The sequence below is a fragment of the Ambystoma mexicanum genome, chromosome 7q, assembly GCF_040938575.1.
Source record: "Ambystoma mexicanum isolate Mex_15411 chromosome 7q, UKY_AmexF1_1, whole genome shotgun sequence".
NCBI lineage: Eukaryota > Metazoa > Chordata > Amphibia > Caudata > Ambystomatidae > Ambystoma > Ambystoma mexicanum.
In genome coordinates, this window is record NC_090941.1 from 1,030,963,880 (window position 1) to 1,030,983,958 (window position 20,079).

The 20,079-nt window shown below is 44.4% G+C and overlaps 1 protein-coding gene across 1 annotated transcript in view; it reads left to right on the top strand.

Annotated features, from left to right (window-relative positions):
• The first annotated feature begins 8,997 nt into the window (after positions 1–8,997).
• The window catches only part of LOC138528560 (ecto-ADP-ribosyltransferase 5-like), a 133,128-nt gene continuing 122,046 nt past the window's right edge, over positions 8,998–20,079 (top strand). The window contains exon 1 of the mRNA XM_069640326.1: positions 8,998–9,182. The gene's annotated coding sequence lies outside the window, so the exon portion shown is untranslated. The remainder of the gene's footprint in view (positions 9,183–20,079) is intronic.

The window sequence follows — 20,079 nt, forward strand, 5'->3', positions numbered from 1 at the left end:
GGGTGTTTTTTGTTAAAATGAAAGCAAATTGTGATATTTAAAGAATATTTATTCAGCAACAATGGTCAAAACTACCAACTGCATAGTGAAGTAAATCATCAAACTGGCTCACATTGGCCAGAAAAGTGGCTCATTTTGACCCAAAAAAATAGCCCACACTAACATTTTGCATTTTTGGTTTGGGCATTGCCCTATTGCCCTATAGTCGAGTTTGAGTCTGGCCTACCCCCATTCTCTCTATACCCCCCCACTTAATCCACCCAACCCCCACTCTCTCTACCCCCACCCAACCTACCCTCCCCTCACCTTCTACAAAACGTCACCGGCTCTACTTCCACCCTGCCCTCACCCTCTCTAGCCCCCCAACCCCCCAAACCCCACCCCCTCTCTAGCCCCCCACCCCCCAAACCCCACCCCCTCTCTACCTGCATCCACCCACCAAAGCCCTCCCTCTCTAACCCACCACCCCCCAAACCCCTCACCCTCTCTAGCCCCCACCCCCCAACCCCACCCCCTCTCTAACCCCCCACCAACCAAACCCCACCCACTCTCTAGCCCCCCACCCCCCAAACCCCATCCCCTCTCTACCTGCATCCACCCACCAAACCCCTCCCTCTCTAGCCCACCACCCCCCAAACCCCACCCCCTCTCTACCTGCATCCACCCACCAAAGCCCTCCCTCTCTATCCCCACCCTCCCTACTCCTTCTTTCTTACCCTTCCCCCTATCCCCTCCCTCTACCACCACACTTTCTACCCCAGTTCTCTACTCAACCCCACCCCCACTCTCTTTACCCCATCATGCCCTTTACTCCCCTCTCTAGCCCCACCCATCGAAAACACTTTATTCCCTAACCTTCTGTACCCCTTCTACCTACCCACCTCTCCCTTCTCCCTATGCCCTCTCATCCTTCCTCTCGCCATTTCTTACCCTCTCCCCCTTTCTCGCTCACATGTCCTCTTGCTCATCATCGCTGGCCCCCTCTATCAACAGCTTCCTCCCTTGCTCTGCTCCCCTTCTCATTCTCCTGCACACCTGCACCCCTTATTGCATCCCCCTTTAAACTTTGCACACACCTCCATGCACCCTCGTGCCTATAAATGCAAAAAATGCAAAGAACAGCAGAAAACGCCAAAACTGTTGGCATTGCCAATGTTTGTTTTTATTTCGCGTTTCGGAAACAATCAAGATAAATCTACGTGGGGCGTGGCTTGGCGCCGAGGCAAGATGGCTGCCTGAGAGACCGGCTCCACCCCACCTCAAAATAAATAAAGCATTTAGGTACCATATTATTTTATTAAACTTACCTTAATATTCATCCCGAACGTCGCCGACATCCCGCCTGCACTTGTTGTCTTCTTTCGCGGCTCCGGTGTACTGGAAAGCTTCACACGCTGTCAGCTGTTCATGCAGGCTTCTGCATCGGACGCACGCCGACACGCGAACCGCCCCTCGTGAGGAGTGGAGCGGCGTGTAATATCAGCTGACATCCTGGTCTTGGCCTAGACGGGCCGCTCCGCCACACGTGTACGCCATCTGCTGGTAAAACTAAGGAGAGGAAAGAAAAAAAAAAAAACAATACAGTAAGAAGCTATTCAAATGCAATATTTAAACTGTACATGCATAAATACTGAAGCGGAAAGATTATAAAAAGGGAAAGAAAAGGGAAAAAGGAGGAAAGAAATTTTTCTTTGGGTTTTTTTTTTTTTTTTTTTATTAAGCGGACTGTTTGGATATAAAAGAAAAGAAGAAATATAGGTTGATTAGTAGAAGCAACGCTAGTCTTGTGTCTTATTAAAAAAGTTGGAAAGGGGAAGGAGGAGAAAACGAAAAAAAAAGAGAGAAAGAAAAAGGGGAAAGAAAAGGAAAAAGACAGCGAAAGGGCTTGCAGGTCACATCTCAAAGCTTTAAAAGAATATTTTTGAACACGTTATCCAGTCTCCCATCTGCATAATCTCTTCTCCCCTGTTAAATTTCATACCACTGCCATACATTATTGTTGCAACCGTTTTATATGAAGCAAACAGACTGGTTTACAAGCAACCCATCGCAGTACTCCTACAGCTTCACTGGTACAAACCTCTCCTTTTGGATAACAGCTCTAATCAACATATCTATTTATATCTCCAGTAGTATATGCCTTATTATTCTGGGTTTTTCCATTTTTTGGTCACTCTAGCTCATGATAAAGCCTGAAGAATGATATGGAAGTAATAATTATATACTACTAACCATCATAAATAATAAAGAATCAGACGCCACAACAAATCATATTGTTAACATTTGTTTAAATATGGCAACCAATAAAGCCAACCAGAAAAATGGCGCCTCTATCAAAGACGCTACCGCCTCCTCAACCACGCTAAAAAGACCCAAAAGTGACTCTCCTCCTCCAAGTGGAATCTCGAACCCAGCTATTGAAACCATTCTTACTGAAATCAGGGCACTTAAACCCTTTATGGAAACCACAAATATTAAATTACAACAACTTGATGAAAGATGGATGGGAGTTAACAACAGAGTAGAAGAGGCAGAGAAAAGAATTGGCGTGCTTGAAGATCTATTGCCTAAGGTAGCACAAATGGAGAAATCCTTTAAAGAACTTCAAAAGCATAATGAAGATTTGGAAAATCGAAGTAGGCGCACTAACCTACGCATCTCTGGCCTTCCTGAAGGAGCTGAGGGTACGGACCCTATTGTCTTCCTACAAAAATTCTTACCGGCCATACTACATTTGCCTTTGGAAACTACTTTTAACATACAACGAGCCCATAGGATTGGCCAACCCTCAGCATCTCCCTCATCTCGTCAACCACCAAGAACATTAATATTTTACCTTTTGGAATACTCTCAACTGCAACTTATCATCTCCACAGTTAAAGAACGTAAATCCCTAATCTGGCATGGCAGCAAGCTATATATTTCACAAGATGTGGCAAGAAGCACAGCACAAAGAAGAAAAGTCTTTCTGGCATTCCGGCCTGCACTTAAACAACTTAATGTCCGATATGGCTTATTCCATCCTTGCTCCTTTAAAGTCACATACGAAGGACGCTCTGCAGTCTTCGATGATCCTGCTGACTTAAGGCTCTTCATACAATCCATCAAAAATGAAAATATGGACACCTCTTCTCCAGCGGCAGCCTCCACTTCATCTACTACTTGAAACTGGATCTCCATCAGTCGACTTCTATACTCATAAGTATCTAATTACCTAATGCTATGATTTTACTTTGATAATTACTATGTGGGGAGGGCGCTCTTTAGGGTCCATCTTCCACGAGTAGTCGCTTTTTCCTACTTAGCGACCCAGTAGGCGTTTCCTATCCCCTATATATATCTCCCCTTAACTCCTTATCCTATGTCCTGTTTGATCTCTAAAATCATTCATTCGTCATGGTATACTACTTGTCAAGATGTGATCAAACCCCTTTCTCCCCTCCCTAACCCCCAATGTTCCTTCCTTCTGCGAAAATATTGGTGTAAATATTATTTCATTCGAATTATAATGGTATATGCTTATTTTTGTACGACAGCTATAAGATGTATGAATATCAAATTTCCCCCAGCTAGATGATATTTAAATGCATAACATGGAATATTAAGGGTTGCAAGAATCCAATGAAAAGATGTAAAGTATTATCTCACTTAAATAAATTTAAACCAACAATAGCTTGTCTACAAGAGACACACTTATCCCTCAAAGAATCAATGAAACTCAAGTCTCTTTGGGTGAAGGAAGTTGTTGCTAGCCCAGCTTTATCCAAGAAAAATGGTGTCGCTATGCTTATTAGTAAAAAACAACCCTACAAAATCATTGCCCAAGATGCAGATACAAATGGTAGATGGGTTTGGGTTAAACTGCAAATTGACACGACACAAGTATCAATTCTCAATATTTATGGACCTACACTACCAGATCCCTCCTTTTGGAATAATATCAAACAAATGATTTTGAAAAATGACTTAATCAACCTGATAATGTGTGGCGATGTCAATCAGGTTCTTGACCCCTTTTTGGATCGAAAATCCAGTTGCATATTTAAACCCAACAAAACTCACAAAGCCTTTATAAATTGTCTAGAAGAAACAGGACTAATTGATTCATGGAGGATATCTCATCCTTCACATTTGGATTATACCTTCCATTCTCCCCCACACAACACATTGTCACGTATTGATTATATTTTCGCTACAAAGACTCTTTCTGGATCCATTATAGATTCCAAGTTTGCCAATATCATTATTTCTGACCACGCTCCTGTCATCACTTCCTTCTCCCTCACAGATATGAACAAAGGTTCTCCCAGATGGAAACTTAACAATTTTCTTTTAAATGATCCTAATTCTATTCAATCCATCAATGCTTTCATTCAACAATACTTTAACGAAAACCAAGATCAAGATACCTCCACTGTCAATAATTGGGATGCCTTCAAAGCAGCCCTTCGTGGTCATTTAATGGCCCTAACAGGCAAGAATAAAAAAATCAGGAAAAAACACCTTGATGATCTTTACTCTAAACTCACTGTTGCAGAACAACATTATTATTCTGACACTGACTCAGCTAATCTACGACAAGTCATTAAGATACGCTTTGAAATCAATAAAGAAATTACTGAGTTAGCGGCAGGAACCATTCTTAAATATAAAACTAAGATCTATCAAACTTCCAATAAAGCAGGTCAAATGCTAGCCTCTTATCTACAAACCAAAAAAGAAAAAGTTCAAGTCTCTCACATTCAAGATAAGATGGGCAAGATGCATCATAGGCCTGATGAAATATTGGAATGCTTTAGGAGATTTTATACGGATCTATATACTCCAGAATGCGCTATTCCTAGAGAAAACATTGATTCCTTTTTGAATAATATCAGTAGAACCACCTACCCTGAAATTGATCTATCTCATCTAGACAAAGACATCACTTCCATGGAGATTACCAAAGCCATCAATGGCCTCGGAAAAGGAAAAGCACCAGGCCCTGATGGACTATCTACAGAATTCTACAGCACATTCTCTCAATCCTTAACACCTAAGCTCAAAAAACTTTTTTCATATTTTATCTCAGAAAAATGTTCCTCGGGATCTTTTTCTGAAGCTTTGCTTATCATATTTCCAAAACCTGACAAGGACCCTACTCTTCCTAGCAACTATCGACCCATTTCCCTTATCAATATTGAAAGCAAAATCTTTGCCAAAATACTTGCCAATAGAATCGAATCCTCACTCCCTAATCTAGTTAAACCAGACCAAACAGGATATGTAAAAGGACGTAATATATCCTCTAATGCAAGACTCCTATTAAACGCCATCAACCTTGCAGCCAATGACAAAAAAGACACACAAGGCTATGCGGCCATTGCATTAGATGCGGAAAAAGCATTCGATCGTGTTGACTGGAATTTTATGTTTCAAACTCTACGCTGGCATGGGTGTGGTGATAAATTCATTTCATTGGTCAAACTGCTTTATTCTGCCCCCAATTCGGCTATTTACCTAAATGGTCAAACTTCCTCCTCCTTTCCCTTACTAAGAGGAACGCGTCAAGGTTGCCCCTTCTCACCATTACTATATATCCTCTCTCTTGAACCACTTCTAGAATCAATAAGATCTAACAAAAAAATCCCGGGAATTCAAGTCGGTGCTTCAATAAATAAAATAGCCGCATATGCGGATGATATTCTTATATTAATTAAAAACCCCAAACTTCACATTCCCAACCTCTTGAATGTTTTATCGCAGTTTGGTCAGGTTTCCGGATATAAATTAAATACACAGAAATCAGAAATTATGCCCCTAAATTCTTACTGCTTTAAACATGATATTTTCACTTTTGGCCTCAAATGGTGCATTAGCTCTGTCAAATACTTAGGTCTTCGTTTTGCCCCAAACATCCTTAATACGATCAAACTCAATACTGAAACACTATTGGGTACCCTTAAGGATCTAACATCCAAATGGTCTCCACTATACCTCCCCTGGTGGGGGCGCTTAGATACTATCAAGATGATGCTTACTCCCATAATACTATACTATTTGCAACTTCTCTCCATCCCATTATCCCTTTCCTTTTTCAAATCCATTTACTCTATACTACTTAATTTTCTATGGGGAAAAGGAAAAAGTAAGAGAATTGCTCTAACGAAACTAAAAGCCCCCTATGATATGGGGGGAGTTAGATTCCCTGACTTTAAATCATATTATCATGCATTTCTTATAAAACAATCTCGTCAATGGTTCATGGATCCAATATCCTCTGATATCCCAACCTGGTGTACATTAGAAAAACAAGTAGTTTTACCACACGACATCACGGACTACATATACATCTTCAAATATTCGGTTAAAAAGATTTTAGACCCTATTAAAGCTTCAATATCTGCTCTACAAACCTTTCTTTTTCCTCACACTATAACTCCTAGTAAGCATCTTTCTCCACTATTATGGCATAATAAGAACATAGTAATTAATAACAAGATCATTAACCGCAAAACATGGATTCAAAGAGGTATCAGATTCATCCAACACATTATAGATGACCCGTATGTCCTTTCCTTCCAGCAATTCTCCTCCACTTTTAACATTCCTAAGAAGGACTTTCGATTTTATAACAACTTAATTAATTCCTGCCTTGATGCACTTGCCCAATTTTCCAATGAAATTCTTACTCCAGATGCCCTTAGACTAATGCACCTTACCATAGTTGGTGAAGTTCGAGCCTCTAAAATTTACAATATGCTCACCTCTACTTTTAAGATTTGCCCTATACGTCTGAAATGGGAACTAGATTTGGGCTTCATGTTCGAAGATGAAATATGGCATCGTATGTTTGCTAAAATCAAACAAATATTGGTATCAGCTAATATATCACAACACTATTATTTCTTCATGCATAGAGCATTCATTACTCCGGCCAAATTGGCCAAATCTAATCCGAATTATAATCCTAAATGTTGGTCATGTGGCATATCTCCCGCCACGTATATGCATATGTTTTTTGAATGTTCATTTACTGTTAAATTTTGGCAGGAAATCTGGATGCTTCTTAAATGTATCTTCTGTGTTGATGTGCCCTTTTCCTTTGTTAACATATTTTTAGGTAGTATAGCCATTACAACTTATATCCCATCTGACTCTGCAAGACTTTATGATTTATTCATCTGTATTGCTTTAAAATGCATCACTGCTAACTGGAAAGACTCTAGTTTGCTTTCTACCAAAATCTGGTGGAATACCATTTGTAACACTCATAAACTGGAAATGTGCATGGCCAATAATCACAACACAATTCCTAAATATAATGCTAAATGGTATTATTTCACCAGGTATCTTAACTGTTTTAATGCAACTGCTCATGGTACATAAATCTATACCCTTATATTTGCATCACTATTCATATTTCCATACTCATTTAGAAATGCTAGAACTTGATAATGTTTGAAATGATTAAATTATTTTGATGAAATAATCCAATATACCCATTCCCCCCCCTATCCTCTTCCCCCCTTATCCTTATATGTCTCTAGTCTGTCTCCCTGTACGTCTCCCCCCAAATCTCTATTTTCACTACATATAAGTCACTCTTTGCAGACCTGTGCTATTATCATTTTAAACTACTTGTTATATTAATGCGGTTTATATCTAATATAGTTCATATTATATTCGTAAGTGAATTTAACAAATGACTCAGCCTTATAGAAATACTATTACAAAAGACCAAAATCAGTTGCTATGTCATTTCTTTGTGGTTCTTGTTTTATTCTAAGTATGTAACCTGTTGACTTCTGTATCAAAATCAATATTTTAACAATAAAAATCATTAAAATAAAAAAGATAAATCTGCGTGACGTTTTTCTGTCATTGTTTCCACGTTTTTTTGTTTAATTCAAAGAATTAGGATCATTATACCCAACTTTTTGGGCAAAGGTGTTCAACAAGTCGTTTAAAAAAAATAATGTTTTATAATAATAATAATTAGCCTTCCTGTTTAGTGCTTCATGCCTGACTCTATTATTATAACCCCATTTGAATGGTACTCCGTTTATCGACCGGGCAAGGAGGTTAAAACAGAGTTGCCTGCTGTTGGCCTGATTTCAAGTTGGCCACTTTCCTGGCAAACTCGCTTACCTTTACCGCCACTCTGTCCCGTTACCGCCACACTGTCCCATTGCATTGCCACAGGATTATGCGTGGGGGTAGGGTGTTGTAAATCCCTGTTTTTGACGTTGAGAGGACTCCATCGCGATTTTTGGTGGATTACCGTCAGAGGTAATACTGCACGGTAAAGACGCTGATTTTTAGAGTTAAATGGGAGGTTTCAATTACAGCCTTTAACTGGAGGTGCACCCCTCCACTCTACCTCCAAACTCGAAATTCGGCGGCGCAGTAAAAGTGGCGGGAGTTCCGTTAAAACCCAAGAGTGCTGGTAATGGTATTACCGCCACTTTTTTTTACCGCACTGCCCAACTCCCAAAGAGGCCCATCAATGCGTGACCCGATACAACACTTCACGTGCCAATAACATATACTTGTATTTGAAGCCAGAGTCCAGTGTCCTTTATTGGGCTTGATTATTTAGAGCCTGCGTTGCTCGGTGTCGTCTTGCTTCCAAGGAGAGCGCGTTGCCCCTAAGCTATCCTCCCGAGAAGGCAGTTTTCTGGTACCCAAATCCAGAAAGCACCTCTGCACACGTCATTGCTCTAAGAATAGCACCAGCGACTGCTTTTAGGTGTAGGAAGACAGCATTCTGAAAACAATTGACTAGTGTCGTGTTTTCAGTTATACAAGAAGACAGTTTATGTCCTTCAAACACAGCTTCTAGATGAAAATACCCGCTGGAAAGAAAAAAAAAAGACTTTTCAATGGACGAGAAAACAAGGTGCCCTTGCTCCCTGTGGAAAGAGAGCGGAGAGCCGGGGCTGCGCCCTCTGCTGCGCCCTCTGCAGCACTGCAGCCCAGAGGGGCTCTTGAGCAATGCTGCTGACTCCATGTGTGCGCTTACACTGCAGCCAGACGGCAGCAGCTGGTGCAGCCTGCGCAGGGCTCGTGCTGGAGAGTAAACACCGAGCAGAGGCTGCCGGGGCCTGGGAAGCCACCGCCTCGCACACCGCAGGACAGGAAAGCGGAGAGAAGGCCGGATCCCTGGGCTGTCACCAGACCAGTACAGCGCCCAGAGCAAGGTAAGGAAGAGCTACCCCGCGGCAGTGGTCGAGGTGAGCAGGAACGGTTGGGAGCGGCATTCCACTACTTTTAACAGCTCCCCTACTTTTTGCAAGCATTAAAAAAATTCCAGAACTGTTCTTTATGAAGTTAAAGCTCACTTCTCCTCTTTGCCACCGGATATCAGTTACAGCTAAACTGAAATCTATTTCCACTCAATTGGCTGTCAACCTGCATGACTACAACCCTCGAAAAATGTGTTGGATGTTGCTCCCTTCCCTCCTACTCTGTCCCCCACCGGAGTCTCAGTGCTTGGTCCACTTCTATCCCTGCCCAACGGCCACTGATGTGCAGCTCAGTTAGCCCCCCACCCGCCCACCACACTCAATTAGCATCATTCTCTGTCCAGTAGTCAGTCACATGGTCCCATTGTCTATAGCTGTTACGATAGCTCAGCACGTTAAGTGCTGGCCTTGCATATCTGCGTGTAGCTTGTGAGCAGTGGGCCGGAAACTGGCGAGACCAGCTGAGCCTTTCATTTTTCTGAGGAAGGTGAATTGAGTAACATTAAACTGGTTATCAATAACAGCAATGATTACAGCACTTAGAAGTGGGAGATATCTGGCATGGAGCGCTATACGAAAAATACACATTCAATCAAACATGTTTACAAGGAATTAAGGTTATTGCCCATCAATATTAAAGCCTTGAAAGGTTGCTAGTGCCAACATTAAGGTTACTACACTCCGTCTAAAGAAAGTCCAGCACACTATGTGTATAGGCGCGTTATAAATATGTGTATAGGCGCGTTATAAATGCCAGATAATATCACATCATATGCATTAAACCTTAACTCACACTGCACCTCCACTTCACATGACTCACTTTAACTATAGCACTGAGGTAAACTACCTACATCCGCACCCACCTCTGCTCAGGCAAACATGGAGGTTGCCTCGCCATCCTTCACCCGCCTCGCTCTCTTCCTCAAATATCCACACTTTTCTCTTTCTTCCTTTGAAACACTTGTCATCTCTTTAGGAAGTCTCAACTGTTTCCCTCTAGGTACTGCCCTCCCCCACCCCAGGATGAAACCAAAACTTGACCATTTCCAAAAAGGAACAGCAATCCACCAGATTAGACAAAAGACCTTTTTAGCTGCCAACCACATTTTTACCATAAGTGCAGACTTGATATGCCATGGACGGGTGTACATCCAGCAGAACCAGCAGAACCTGGCACCCTAGCTTTGACATGCCAGCGCAGCCCAATATTGGCATTGTATGCCATTTTAAACCTCATGCGTCAGGTACTGTCTGACTGCCGGTAAGATAGCTCAGCGGTTTGAGCGCTCGCTGCTGCAATCTGAGTGTGATCTGCAGGTCGCAGGTTCGAATCCCGGCAAGGCCAACTCAGCCTTTCATCCTTCCGAGGTCGATAAGTGAGTACCAATTCCGGTTGGGTGATATTGTATGTAAATATGTGCTCTGTAAAGCGCTTTGGATTAAGGCGCCATATAAATAACACATCATTATCACTACTGTCATTATATGGCAAAAGTAGCTCCCTATTCTCAGGTGCTGTATGCTGCTTTGTGCAGTAGGTCAAGTGCAGGGTTGAGAGACATTGAGTTTCTGGGGGAAGGTGAGGGAAGGGAATGCCTCTGAGGAGGTGCAGCTGAAAGTGGGTCTTCTTGGCAAGGTTCACAATGTGTGGAGAGAAGGAAAGAAAGGAGTCAAAGATGACACCAAGGTTTTTTGCCTCACAAGGGGGTGAGAGATGGGGAGGGGGCCCATGGAGGGTAGCCAGAGAGTAGGAAGGAAGGATGGAGCAGGGGTCCCAATGAGAAGGATCTCAGTCCTACTGGCATTAAGACAGAGATCCTTAGCAGCACACCATGCCTGAATAGCAATCAGAAAGTCAGGAATGAGAGAGGAAGAAAAGGAGGAAGTGGAGGGAAGCTTGAAGGAGAACTGCGTGTCATCTGCATAACACTGGATGTGAGGAGAGAAGGTGGAGATCAAATGGGCCAGAGGTGCAAGGTTGATGTTGAAGAGCCACAGCGAGAGGATAGAGCCATGAGGGACAGCACATGTGGAGAGTGTGATGGAGGAGAGAAAAGGACCCAGTTGAACCTGGTAAGGTCGTGAGAGAGGAAGGAGGTCAACCAGTCCAGTGCCAGGCCCGTGATGCCAAAGGTATCACAAAGCTGGTTCATAAGGATGGCACGATTGATGGTATCGAAGGTAGAGGAAAAGGTCATGAAGTATGAGAATGGAAGGAGAGTTGGAATCGAAATTTGAGAGCAAGTCTTCACCGATGTTCAAGAGTGCAGTTTCCGTGCCTCTAGCCAGACTAGTGGTCGTGGAGACAACCAAAACATTCAGTGTGGTGCACATGACCAGCTTCTCCAAGAGCTTACCCAGGAATGGGGTAATGGAGATAGGGCAGTAGTGAGCCAGACAGGAAGGGTCGGCAGAAGGCTTTTTGAGGAGAGGGTGCATAAGTGAGTGCTTGAGAGGTAGCAGGAAGGAGCCAGAGGCAAAGGTGTGTTTGGCAAAATCAGCCAAGACTGGAGCAAGGGAGGCAAAGTTTTCCTTGCTAGTTCTGGAGGAGCAGGGGAGCGCCTGTTTTGAGGAGACTTTCATAGAGAGGACTTGCCTGGAGATCTCATCCAGTGGTATCGGTGAGAAAGAGGAGAGTAGGAGGGAAGGTTTGAGGGGGGTCAAGGGAGACATGAGAGTGGATGAGGGAGAAGGGAGGGGTGAAGAGGAGAGTGCGGACAGGATGTCCTGAGTTTTGGTTAAGAAGTGAGAGGCCAGTGCAGTGCAGAGGGTCTGGGATGGCAGAGGAGAGGTGGAGACGGCAGTAGGATTGGCAAGTGCCTTGCAGACTTTGAACAGTTCAGCCGAGTTGTTAGAGGCCCCAGAGATGCAGGCTTGGATATAGGCCTTCTTCATTGAGCGGATGGAGAGTCTGTATTGCCTTTGGAGCAGGAGGCATGCCAGTTTGTCAGAAGATCTGCTTGATGCCTGCCACTTCTGCTCAGCAACTCTGCACTTGTGTTTCAGAGAATGTATACGAATTGTTCGAACTACAATTGTTCGAATCACAATTGACCTTTGCACAATTGACCGAATTGTGAAGGTGAATTGTTACATATCTGCGGGGGGAAATCCCCCGCAACCCCCCATTTTATATATATATATATATATATATATATATATATATATATATATATATATATATATATATATATATATATATATATATATGTAGAATAGCCTTGTACCACATTATAAGGCTGTCGGAGTGCACTCCAGAAAACGAACCCACGTGGTGATTCCACACTGGACCCAGAGTAGCAAAGAGACCAGCAGTCATCCAAACGTCCAAAATGTTCTTTAATGAAATGCCATGGACATAAGAACAATGCGGACAACGACGCGTTTCGCGGCAAAGCTAGCCGCTTGATCACGATGATATATATCTAAAGCAAAATATAATATATATATATATATATATATATATATATATATATATATATATATATATATATATATATACGGTCAATTGTGCAAAGGTCAATTCGGACCCTTGACTTTCGATCAATTGGGTCATTCGAACAATTGTGTTCGAACAATTTGGGTAATACCGTTTCAGAGAGGCTAGGTGGGAATCATACCAGGTGTTGCGCTTGGAGGTAGGCTTCATGCAGATCCTCATGACAGGTGCAAGTATGTCCAGAGTATTGGAGATGGAAAGGTGAAGGTTAGCAAGAGCTGTTTCAGTGTGAGAGTCAGTGGCCACAGTGGGAGGGGGAATGGAAGTGGCGGCAAAAGCAGCAACTGACACTCACTTCATCGGTCAAATGACAGAGAAGGAGACTGGCTGTGCGGACAGAGGCTTACCCGGGGGACCCAAGAGATCCATGTGAGAGGACATGAGGGCATGGTCAGATCATGAGAGGGGTATAGTGAGAGGGCTGGAGATGGGGATGTCTGCTGAGATGAGGACATCCAAGGTGCGTCCGGCTGAGTTTGTTGGACCGGAGGGAAGAATGGTGAGGGAAAGAGAGTCCAGAGACCACATCAGGAGAGTCAAGGTGAACATCGAAGTCTCTGAAGAAGAGAAACTTTGAGGTGGAGGCCAAGAGAGAAGAGGTGAGGTCAGACTACTCCGAGGGAATAGGGAGACCGGACCAGTGGTCCTGTAGATGGTGGCAAGAGTCAGCAAGAGGATTGGGGAGACACCAAGCCCACAGACGAGTCAATCGAAGGAAGAGTAGTTCTTAGTGGGAATGATAGTAGCAGGGACCCATTCAGTAAAGATCAGGGCCACAGCAACCCCGAGCTGGTTAGGCCTGGGATTAGAGAGGACCTTGTAGCCCTCCTGGAGGAGTGTGCCAAATGTAGTGACAGAGCTGGCAGTGAACCATGTCTTGGTGAGAGCGAGGACGAAAAGGTCAAAGTCTTCACGGAGGTGGCAGATGTCAGAACAGTGTTTTACGGCAGAGCGCGAGTTGGGTCTAGCTAAGTGGAGCGGGTTGGCACCTTTGAAGGTCTTCCGAGGACGGGTACAGGAATGTGGTACGCCCCTCGGTAGTGGCAAAGGGTCAGGAGGGGTGGCAGGAGGAGGAGTGGCAGGAGAAAGGAGGAAGCTGATGAGAGACGGAAGAGGCCTATGAAGAAAGAGGAGGTTGGGCTGAGAGCCCGGGACCATGAAAGTGCCATTCTGGTTGACAATAATGATGCTCCTAGAAGAAATATATCATATGATATGATATGATGTCATTTATAACAAGCCTGTACACACGTGTTTCTAGTATGCCAAGAGTACTTCCCATCGGGTTCCACCATTAATGGGTGAAGAAGAGGAAGGGGAGAGGACTGAGACCATATGGGGAATCCAAAGGTCCAGGGAGGAAACGACAAAGAGGATTTCAGTGACAGCCTGCCTGGAAGAAGCGTTGACGTAGGTGTCAGCGATGGGCAGGCCTGTATTGGAGTTCAGGAGATCTTTCTTGAACCTTTTCCTTCCAGACTTCGAAAGAGAGATAGGATAGTTGATAGATTAGCAGTTATAGTAGATGGGGGAGATGTAGAGGCACCATGGAGTGGGAGAGCAAAGAGATGGAAAGGGGAAGAAAGAGAGGGATGAGAAACTGCACAATGCACAACAAACTCACCAGGCGCCCTAGCAGCAAGACAGGCGCTGTCGATTCGGGTGCACGAAAAAGGAAGTCCAGACCTGTGAAGAGAGTCCTGAGGCAGGTGGAGGGTGAGCTCGGTGAAGAGGCTAGGAGTCTTGATCCTTTGCCAGCCTACTTTGCAGATTGTATGTCCAACCAGGCAGAAGCAGGCCAACTAGCCATGAAACTTCTCTTGATCTAGGTCACCGCTGTAAGATCCCAAGAAATGGTTCCATGTCATTTGATCGCGGGATGTTTTTTTGCGGGGTTTTTTACCGCAATTTTTTTTCTCGAAAAAACCCATTACATTTTTGTTTGATTTTTTTGGGGAATGGGGGGCCCGCCAACCCCCCCCCCCCATTTTCTAAACAATTTGATGGCTTTTTTCAGAAAAGAATTCACGGTAAAAAAACCTGCAAAAAAACACCCCGCGATGAAAGGACGTCGTACCCCTAGAACTAATGTTTTGGCTTTGATGGGGCTTTGCTTTCATCATGTTTCAGCATATAATATAACTTCCCGTATCACCATTGCCTTCCTTCCCTCGTCTGGTTGATGCTATGGTTAGTGTGCGGCTGCCAGGCCTCTTACCTTACACAGGGCTTGTGCCTGATGCCAGTCTGTCTTTCTTTACAGACACACATGCACCCTGCTTAGTCTCTCTTCTTTACCCCTCTGCCCTGTTGGCTAACTCTGCTAATAGTATGTGCTATAATAGGTCGCCCTTATACTGTAAGAGCAGCGGACAGCGCATTGGAAGCGTCTTTTCCCGGCTGAAGTCCGGCCAAAGTCCGGCCAATCTGCACTCATCCGCGCTGCAGACAGAATATGGGTTAGCACAGCAAAGAAAACACTGCCGCTATTGCCATTTGGTGGAATTGGCTTCTGCAAGTACACAGTTCCCGTTGGGCTGGCAGTTGGTTCCCAAGTTGGCAGTGGATGGCCCTGTACCCCCACAACACCAGGTGAGGTATGTGCCATCGAACACCCGGTCTCTCATAGCCCATGCAGCAGATTGTTATAGTTTCTTGCAGGACCATTCGTCTGATTTGCTGTTTGCCACAGAAACCTGCCTTAAGGCGACATCCACTCCCCCCTCTTCTACGCTGGTTTATCGTCCCCCCTAGTCTGAACCCTAGTTCCTCCCAAGCTCTCTCTGAGTTAGTTGCTGATCTTAGATTGCGGTTTGGGACAGTGATAGTCCTCAGTGATTTTAATCTGCATACTAATGAGCCTAATGGTGTTCAGGCAAAGCCTCTTATTTCTGCTTATTTGGATCTGCCCCAGCTGGTGGCGGATCCCACTCACTGCTGGGGAATCTATTTTATTTTTTATTCAATTGATTTTTTATAACTCGCTTAATACCTGAGTTCGGTTTGTAAGCGTGGATCTGGGATTTGAACTTCTGTTGCTCTGCGTGGTCTTGCTTCCAAGACTAGCGTGTTGCCCCTGTGCTATCCTCCGTTCACAATACTCTAAATTGAATTTTTGCAACACCTTTGCTGGTCACACTTTTTCTGATGCTTCCGGTAATTTGGTCTGATTATTTTGTTATTCCCTTTTCTGTGAACATCTCAGCGACCCCGCCCCCTCCTTTGCTGCCTCGGCCATCTTCGCGGCATTGGAGTAGAATCAACCATTCGGCTGTCGCCACTGGCATCTTAACATCTCCTGCCTACACATGGTCCTTGTGACTTTGGGTCTATTCTGTCTGCTATGACAGCTACAGCTGATGAGCTAGCTCCTCTTAAAACCTCAAAGCCTTGTGCCTGCTCATCAGAGCCGTGGTTTTCTTCCGATATTGATAAGCTATATCTTGCCCGTAGGCAAGCAGAGTGCAAGTGGCGCATCGCTTATTGTCCGATGAGTCTTCTAGCCTTACGCAGAGCACCGGCCACCTATCAATGTGCTATCACAATTGCTTAGTGCACCTTCTTTGCCTATTTTTTTAATTTAAACTCTGCTGTTCTTTCGAATGTTCGCCCTATTTTGCTTTTGCCATTTCCTATGAAACTTCTGGAGTCCCTGGCCACCCGCCTTCTTTGTTCCTTTCTGGACGACCCGGCGGCGCTCAATATTTTTCAAACCAGTTTCTGGCCTGGCAGGGGAACAGAGTCAGTCCTGGCATCGGTAGCGGATGATCTGGCCCAGATTGTGGAACAAGGCGGCCCGTGGGCCCTGATCCTGCTGGACCTTTCTGCTACATTTGACAACGTGGAGCACTGCATCCTGAGGGAGAGGCTGTCCTCTGCTGGTATCTCTGGCTGGGTTCTTGACTGATATGTGTCTTTTCTTTCTGAATGCTGTCAGTCTCTCTCACTCCCTCCTTACACATCAGTGGCTAAGTCTCTTACGTGTGGTGTCCCCCAGGGTTCGGCTCTTTCCCTGCTTCTTTTCAGTCTATATATTCTACTTCTCATTAAACTTATATTCCCTTTTGGTTTACAGTATTTCTCTTATGCGAATGACACACAGATCTTGGTGCAGCTTGATATTTCTGTACCGGTTACTGTGGAAGGCTTTCGCTCTTGTCTTGATGCCGTTTATGACTGGATGGGTAGGAACTGGCTGCATATGAATGGTGAAAAAACCGAGATTCTCATAGTCGGGGTGACGCCCGAGATCTCTGGGTGATCCACAGCTTTCTGGCCTTTGAAACTTGGTCCTTTACCTCCCTCTTCATCCATAGTCAAGAACGTAGGCGTGATGTTTTCGGCCTCACTATCCATGCAGGAGCAGGTTAGTGCTGTTTGCCAATCTGTCCATGTTAAATTACAAACATTCTGTTAGGTTCTGCCCTATCTACCTTTAGCTCTTCGTCCTGTGGTTGTATCTTCTCTCTCCTGGGGCTCACTTGACTACTGTAACGCCCTGTTTTTGGCTCAGCCTGTTTTTCTTCTCCAACGTTTACAGGTGGTTCAGAACTCGGCGGCCAGAATGGCCGTGGGTGCAGCTCGCCGGTCGTCGACCTCTTGAGTTTTGAATGCCCTGCATTGGCTTCCGGTGGTGAAACGAGTCAAATTGAAGGCTTTGTGTTTGGTTCATCAGGCATTTTATGCCTCGGGGCCTGAGTACTTGCAGGCCAAATTCAGACTCTATATTCCATCTCGTGTTCGTTGCTCTTCCACTTCTCTTCAGATTGTACTGCCTAGGTTTAATCTTTTTCACGTGGGTGGGCGCTCTTTTTCAGTGGCTCCGGCCCAGCTTTGGAACTCCACTCCGTTGTCCCTTCGTCAGATGTCTGATCATCTGTCCCTTAGGCGAGCTCTGAAGACAGTCTTTAGCGCCATGATGCCCTTGCTGGTGAAGGTGCGCTATGTAAATGTGGATAACATAACATAACATGCCATCTTATGTCTGTTAGAGTCTAACATGCAAGTAGAGTCATTACAAGTCAAGACTTGCATGCCCTGGGGATGCACCACATGGTAGGGGCAGTCTACAATCCCCCCAGTGCTGCCAGTGTATGGATGCATTATATGTCTAGTACAGTCTCAATGTATATGGTAACGCCACACGCGTACAGGTGCCACCATAACATGCCATGAGTAGCACCAGTCGCTTAAAAATCCCATCTAATTCCAATTAATGTCTCTGATTCCTGGTACAGTCATCATATGTACCATACACGCTCCTCAAGTCCGATTGCTGCCATTATATGCCAATCACACCCTTAAATGCTACAGTAATGCCATCTGATGGCAGGTAGTTCCCCATTCACACAACAGAGTCACCATATGTAAGGTGCAGTCTCACAGGTGCATATGCTGCCCTAATATGCCTGGCGTGGCCTCAGATGCCCCAGTAATCTAATCAAATGGCAATTAATACCTCATGTGCATGACACTGTCATCATATGTAATGTGCACCTTCACAGGTCCTATGATCGCCATCATATGTCCCAGTGTTTCCATCCAATGGCAAGTAAAGCCTCAAGTCTACCTCTGTTTCACCACATGTGAGGGGCAGCCTCATATGTCAAATAACGCCCAGCGTATGCAGCCTCAAATGCCCCATTACTAACCTGTAATGGCGATGAGTACGTTACATGCGTAGCAGGGTTACCGCCTGTAATGTGCAGCCCCACATCTATGTTGATGCCTCATATTCCAAGTGCAGCCTCAGACGCCACAGTATTGCCATTCAATGGCAGTGAATTCCTTACATGCATGGCAGTCACCAAGTGTAATGAACAGCCTTACATGCCCAGTTGCTGCCATCATATGCCTCAAATGGATGTCCCCCCCCTGAGTGATCGTCCAGACATGTCCACCGGTCTTCCAGTCCTTATGCTCGCCAACCCAGACTTGCCAGAATTTACCTTACAACCACAGCTTCAGGTCTTGCCCTTGGCCAGGCTTGTCAGCACCTACCTTGTTTCCAGGGTTCCGGCCTCCACCTTTGGACACGCAGCATGGCTCCAGTGCTGATGGACCAGTGCATCCCCCAGCTTCTTCCAGATTTCTGTGTTCTGACTCGCACCACTCCAGCATGACCAGCTGATGCAGCAAAGGGTTGCAAGAGGAGTTCTCACCACCTTCTTCTCATTTGCAGCCAATCAGAAGCTGATGGAGTGTTATGAGGGTGTGGAAAGGTGCTAACTACTGAATGTAAACATGACTTTCATCAGACTATGGATCTATTAGCAGACATCCTTCTCATATTTGAAGGCGAGGCAAAGAATCTCAATCTACAAATTAGCAGTCAATGATATCCTGTTCCTGGTGATCTCCAAAATTGTTTAGTAGTAGTTGTTTTGAAAAAAACAGGTTGGTTGTCACGCAAAAGTTGTTTATCCCTTTTTTTGTGGCTGCTACACAACGACAGATTGCAAGCATCGAGGACCTTGTCAGGCTGACCCAGAGCCATTAAACTGCAATCTCCAATCAAGGCGGACCCTGGGTCTTTGTTAATCCAAAATCTCTCAACTTTAGACAATTGAGCAATTTATAACTGGCAAAACAACTTTTCAGGATTCCATACTGGAAAGAAACTACTATTTCAGTAAACCAAGTGTGAATTCGAACACCATATGAATACTTTTCCTAAACTTAAGGAGCAACCCTTCTAATAAGGGCACAGTGAATGAATTTGATTCTACAAAATCTCTCCTGATGATCCGTTCCAGAACAATCCGAATGGTGAAACACGTGTAGAGAGACAATCTTGAGAGACAATTTTGAGAGAGACAAATCTGAGAGACAATCTTGAGAGACATTTCTGAAATAAGAATAAAAATAAATGTATGATATAAGCAAAAAACTGCACTATTTCATTCTTTTCTTAAAACTGGCATCTAACAAACAAGGGAGCTCATAGAATCTAAGTTGGCGCAAAACAATTTATCCCAACCCTGTATTTTCAACAATAGGCCAAGACTCTGCATGGAGAGCTCCAATCTGCATGCTTATCTGACCATGGGTACAAGTCCATTGGCATGATTCTCATGCAGCATGAGATCGGCAAAAGGCACTCCGCGGAAGACTGTCTCCTACACCTGGAGGAGTCTAACGGGCACTAGATGTGCATATTCACCGGCAGAAAGAAAAGTCTTACAGTCGCAGGGGCACGTGAACACTTTCACCTATTTCGGCTTATTAAAGCATTCATCCTTGCCATGGATCATAGGGAACTCACATCCTCAATCTTTCATGCCCCCATGGATTGAACAGTGGGTCCTCTGCAAGATAAGTGATTCAAGATTATACACAAACCAGGAAAGTAAC